Raw genomic sequence first — 6,978 nt, forward strand, 5'->3', positions numbered from 1 at the left:
TTCTTGTTAAATATTTATTTATTGATGTATTGATTATATTTCTTTGTTAATTTTCTACACTCACCTTGATATGCTCTAGGCCGTATGGACTCTCAGTCCAAAATGGAACATCTATTGACTTATTTTCAACTGCACTGAAGAGGGGTACAACCATCTCTTCCAATTCATTTAAAGATTCTGTTTATTGCAAAAGAAAACAAAACCCAGAAATTTATGAGTAAGTACCCCCCCCCCCCCAAACAAAAGAAAAAAACCCAAATAAACAAAACAAAACCCAGTCATATGTGGTAAGTATATGGATAGAGTTGTAGTCGATAAGCAGTATGATGATTTTATGTTCAAAAAGGATATATTTATATATCTTCAAAATAAAAATTACGAACTTGTGTGGGTTGAAAAGGATAGTTCATGATTAAAAAGACCCAATCTAGATGAATGATTAAAATACTGTAGGGTAGACTTTGCTGATTTTTATGGTAGATACATTAAATCACACTTTCAATTAAGTGATGTAAAAAAAATCACCATGTGTCCTTTTTGTAGTGAATAGGGGGAGTCTATAAATATGTATTCATTTTATTGGATAATTGTATGCATTACATAGGGAAAATAGAAATTTTGGGTCTTTCTTCTGATGTAGAAAAAATTCTAGAGGGTAGAATATCGAAGAATGGATATATCATGAACACCTTTACGTCCATCTTTTAAAATGAATATAAAATGCAGGGTGCTTCTCTTGTAAATATAAAGAGGAAACGTCTCAAAATCCAATATATAGGTGAAAATGGCCATGTTTTGTAAGTCTTTATATGCTAGGTTATACTTTAGAGAGTGGAATATTCAATGCTGCATATATACCACATATCAATTCGAAATCACACATCTTTCAAAATTGATGAAGACAACGTGGTGTTTCCCCTAAAATAATATAAAGAGAGAGGGTCTCAAAACCCAATATATAGGTAAAAATGGTCATCTTTCGCAGAATTTTTTAAATTCTAGGTTAAACGTTAGAAGACGGAAGATTTATTACTACATATATAACATACATTACCTCATCTTCTTTCAAAATGGATGGAGTTAATGAGATGTTTAACATAAAAATATGAAGAGGGGTCGTCTCAAAACTCAATATGAAGATGCAGTTAATCATCTTTTGCAGAATTTTTTTATGCTAGGCTAAACTTTAGAGGATGGAAGATTTAAAATTTACAGCAAGTGGCTTGGACGATTCTGAGACAATTGTAAACCGAAGACATTTTAAAACCAACATACCAGTACGAAGAGGGTAAGGAGCGATTAAATTCAATTTAAGAGTTAGTGTGAGAGAAAATCAATTTTGGGGTTAGTGCAAGAGCATGTTTATGTTGCGTCAGAATGTGAATTACATATTTACAAAAAACCATAGAATACAGAATATAAACCAAAAATTTCGAAAAAATATGAAAAAATGATAAAAGTCCAGGACCTGACGGATACATGAGCGAATTTTTCAATTTTTTTTACGGGGAGCAACATTGGATCTTTTATTATGGGAGCAATTAATAACTGAAACATACTACTGAATTTTACAGAACCAAATAATTTAGGAATTGTAACTTGCTTGCCGAAACCTTGAAAACAAAAACTGTTCCTAAAAAATGCGTCCAAAAAGACTCCTAAACGTTGTTTTCAAAAAAGAATCAAGGTGCATTGCTGATAGAATTAAGTCATAATTAGACAAATTAATAAAGACAAATGCAAACTGGTTTCATCAAAGGAAGATTTATTGGAGAAAATATAAGACTCATATATGATTTAATAAATTATACTGAACTACATAGAATACCAAGTTTATCAATGCCAGCCCCTTTTTCTTGATTTATATGGGAAAAACTCTTGCTAATCTTCCATGTTTGTTATATATGTCTCAAGAAAATATCAATCGATAATAAAGATGCAGATCAAAACGTATGATATTTTTGATACAAAATTTGTACCAAATTTTTGTGCCTAAGCGAGCTCCAAGAAATGGCGCCATTGGTGCAAATAGTGCAAATCTAAAATAAAAAAGCTAAGTAGAGATATTTCCCCAGATAACGCAAATCTTTATAATTTTGACACTTCATTGTATTAATTTATAGACAGAGGGGTTTTCCCAGTTATATTTCTTAATATATTTTAATTGGATTTCTTTATGCTGAGGACACTTTAAGACAAAAGATTACTGTTGCACTTTATGATCAAAGTTTCAAAACTGCATCCTATTAGTTTGAAAATTTTCCCAGCTATACTCAATAAACATTCTACAGGTGCAGCGGAAGCTGGGATATCTTAAGATATATTAAGTGAAAAAATAAATCTTGTATTTTCTATCCGTCCAAACTAATGTACTTAATATACATGTACAACAGAGAGAGAGAGAGAGAGAGAGAGAGAGAGAGAGAGAGAGAGAGAGAGAGAGAGAAATTATTTTCAAATGGGTTATATTGGAAGTGATTTTGATATTCATCATGGATGGACAGTGCATTCATTTTGCCCTTAAAGGTGCATGTCTGTCCCCTATTCTATTGGGACATGGCATAGGGAAGGGGATTGGGGTGTTTAGCACTTCTTATTATAATAGATTGTTTTGATACTTAGGTTATCCTGGGGGCATAGTGTGTTGTTGACACATCTTTATTGAAGTGCAAACTAATTGGAGTAAATTGTTTAAATAATTTAAAACTCTGAAAAACAACACTCATAAAAATGTTATGAAACTGTGTCGTTATATCTAGGAATATGAACAATTTAAAAATGAAATTTTATAAAACTTTTAAAATACCGGTACAACTAAAACATTTTTATTTCAAGAATTATTTCTTCTTAATAATAAAGTTAATCAAATTCAATTTCAGCTATTCATTTATTCATCACATTTTTTAAAGTGAACATGCATAAATAAGCATAGTAATGCAAAGTAATGCCATGAAATGCCAGCAATACACTAAATTTTGGAAAGTAATAAATTACATTACCATTACTTGTAATGCTAATTTTGTGGCATTACACATTACTAGCATTACTTTGAAAACATGTAATGCATTGCAATGCATTACCATTACATTTAGCATTACCCTAAGCCTGATATATATATATATATATATATATATATATATGTATATATATCGGTGGTCTGACTTCAACTCCCTTTGACCTATGGATTGTGCATAGAATGTCTCTATTCCCTTTAATTGATACACATATAATTAATTTCCATTGCATTCGTTTATATCAAATATATTTTATTAAAATATTTAACCCAAAACTTAATCGAAAATAGATTTATCATATATATATATATATATATATATATATATATATATATATATATATATATATATATATATATATATATATATATATATATATATATATATATATGTACTTTATTATATGTCTATGCATTGCTTACATTTTATGCTTAACTGCATTGATTAAGTTCTCGCCATTGCTACCTTGATGTACATTGTGACGTCATAATGAACTTTAAAAACACGACGTCATTGACAACGTTACAAACAACGTTTTTAATTTTGTATAACTGTCTGAAGAGCCGACATGGCTGAAAGCGCTAACAGGAAACAATTTATTTAATTTGGACTGTCGCATTCTGTTTTATATATATATATATATATATATATATATATATATATATATATATATATTAGTTTTGTGGTTCGAAATCGAAATTAAAGAATAAAAATTAAAAACAATGCGATTAAATGTAAATAAGGCATGTGCATACAGTCCATATAAAGGTGACGTACATTATTGCATAATTATTGCAAACAATCTGCTCTAAAGTGAGAGAATTAAGAAATTAAGGATTATGAAATTGATGTTGTGAAATTACAAATAAATGACAAATGTTTATTTGTTACCAGAGCCATCACAATAAACATTTATTTTTTTGTGATACTTTAATGTTCACTGATATTCATTTTTATACAGGAGTAAGTTATTCTACCAACCTTTCCCGTACACAGCTAGTGTCATAATGTTCGAAGAGTAGTATTTTGAATGGAACTCTATCAGTTGTTTTCTGACATCAACTCCCTTTGACCTAGGGATTGTGCATAGAGTGTCTCTATTCCCTTTAATTGATACACATATAATTAATTTCCATTGCATTCTTTTATATCAAATATGCAACTTTGGGTGTAGGTTTTGAAAGCTTACATTTGACCATTTTAGTTAAAATTAGTTAAAACCTCAAAGGAGCATTTCAAATCATTCTTACTATTGTTCAACAAAAACTTGTGTAAAAGCATATTCAGTTAGCAAAACTCCAATATGCTCAAATAATGATCATATGAGAAACATAAATGATAATGCCACAAGAATAAGTTTTACATAGGACTAAATAGATAGCCATTGAAAAGTCTTATTTTCAAAAACTGAAAAAAACTAAAAGTTAGCAATAAATTATGAGAGTTTGAAAAAGGAAATTTTAAGATAATTTACGATAAGGTATGCCTTACGTATTTGTCAAGATATATTTATGTATTTGATACTATAAATCTTATTTGGTTAGAGTTATTGCTATTGTTGCTCAGATGTGTTGATACAAACTACAATTGAGCAAAAATTGGTCTTCAAACAAAATAGAAAATAACACTCATACTTTTTATCTAAATGAATTGAATAAAATTATTCGTAGAAAAAAATTGAAATAAAGTCAAACTTTGACTAAAAACATAATAGAATTTTGCATTTCTGAAGAACTCAACCTGCTCCAAATTTGGCATAGGCATGTTCAGCGTTCCCCAATGAATCAATAAGCTTCCACAATCTCGAACCATCCGACTTTAAATGATTTTCATGTTCTGAGTTAACAGCGTTAATTTCTCTTTCGATTGCAGATTTGGTAAATAAAGGGCACAAGAAAAATTGTGCGAATCTGAAAATCAGACGCTTTTGTATTACAAAAAAACCCATTAATTTAAAAGACTATAAAGTGATTATCAGTATTATAAGGAAATTATGATGAGGTTTGATATACCTGTCAATAGCTCCAAGTATGTTTTCTGATGTCACATCAAAATAATAGATCGTATTTTCTTTGGAAGTAATTGCATTGCTGGTTCCTCCATGTTCACCCAAAAACTATATATATATATATATATATATATATATATATATATATATATATATATATATATATATATATATATATATATATATATATATATATATATATATATATATATATATAAGAAGCACTAGCAAACCAACAACACTCGTTATCTAAAGTGTCGGATCAAAAGATACAAGGTTATAAGATGAGATATAAAAATTATATCTCAATTATAACAATTATAAATTATTGTTATATATATATATATATATAAGAGCACTAAAAATGGCTAACGACACGAACAATAGAAATTGTCATATTTTTGGGACAACCAGTCCCTTCTTCAGGACCAAAAAATAAATTACATTGGTAAAAAACAAAGAAAACAAAATCTAAAGTTAGTACTAAACTACTTAAGAACGTATAAAGAAGAATAGCTACATTATAAACATCATTTGTTCACATTCTTAAAGAAAGTGTATATTCTGTCGCCGATCGCTCTGAAGTAATCACTCGACTGCCAACTTCACGCCTGATTAAGTTAATTAGCTAATTGAAATTGACGTCCGAGTTAATAAATGAAAATTTGAACCCCCGTTGTTAACTCGTACGGCACTTATGATATAGACTCGAATTCTTTATTAAAAAGAGATAAAATTAAATGAAAATAAATAAATAAAATTTGGCAAAAAATGATTTACAAATAAAAGGTAGTAAAGGAACGAATAAATGAAAGAGGCGCAGTTGACAGATTTGATGAAATTACTATGTGGGTGTCAGGTGATGTATGGCTATGAGACGTTCATTTTAGTGAAGTCCATTTGTTTGTTCATGCCATCAGGTCTGAATGATTTGAGTCTGTGCATCCAGAACTTTTCCTTGCTTTTCCTTTCCGCGTCTGTCCAATGAGGATTATGGTCAATAACCAATGCTGTCATATCTATCTATCTATCTATCTATCTATCTATCTATCTATCTATCTATCTATCTATCTATCTATCTATCTATCTATCTATCTATCTATCCATCCATCCATCCATCCATCCATCCATCCATCCATCCATCCATCCATCCATCCATCCATCCATCCATCTATCTATCTATCTATCCATCCATCCAACCATCCATCCATCTATCTTTCTAAATGTTTTAAATAAACTGAAATCTATTATAATTTTAAGAAAACATCCTACTACTGGAAATGATATGTGCTCCATGTGAACTTTAAATACTGACCTAAATATATATTTCAAACAAAAGGGGAATAATATGAAGATACAGTTTATATATTTGATACTTACTTTTAAAAACTCATTTTCTTTCTCATACTGTAAGAAAAAAAATTGAAATTTGTAATGATAATTAACTCTTGAATGTTTACATTTGCATTTATGTCAGCTGTTTGGTGTGTAATCTCAGAGTGCGCTCTAAACAGGATGTGAGGGGTCACTATTTTTAGAACTGGGAAAGTCGCTTCCTTTGTATTCATCAGATTTCTGCGTTCGGCGCACGTTACACGCTATTTTATTTAAAATTACTATAATACTAAAAGAGTATCCGCTGTGGTTTTATAATGTTTTATGTATTAATAGCTGTATAAAATGCTTATTCATGTAAATATTAATCATAATATGTTTTCAAAAAGTGATGTAGCTATTCCCGTTTTTTACATATATCACACAGATTGTAAGATTAAATCAGTGTTATCTTATGTAAGCAGATGCATGACATACATTGAAGCAATACAATGCTTTTTTGGTGATTCATGCGGGATATGGTGAAGGAAGTTCATGTCATGTAGCAAAAGATGTAGGCTATGTAAATCAAGTGACTTCACCTCTATTTAGGACAAGATCAGCCACCTACTAGCATTTTTT

The 6,978-nt window shown here is 29.6% G+C and overlaps 1 long non-coding RNA gene across 1 annotated transcript; it reads right to left on the reverse strand.

Moving 5' to 3' along the window:
* Positions 1-66: 66 nt before the first annotated feature.
* On the reverse strand, positions 67-4,831 carry LOC136271378 (uncharacterized). Its single transcript, XR_010709304.1, has 3 exons — positions 4,755-4,831; positions 3,996-4,118; positions 67-177 (listed from the first exon to the last, which is right to left on the reverse strand). It is a non-coding gene; the product is annotated as an uncharacterized lncRNA (long non-coding RNA).
* Positions 4,832-6,978: the final 2,147 nt, after the last annotated feature.

This window comes from Magallana gigas, chromosome 9 (assembly GCF_963853765.1).
Source record: "Magallana gigas chromosome 9, xbMagGiga1.1, whole genome shotgun sequence".
Lineage (NCBI taxonomy): Eukaryota > Metazoa > Mollusca > Bivalvia > Ostreida > Ostreidae > Magallana > Magallana gigas.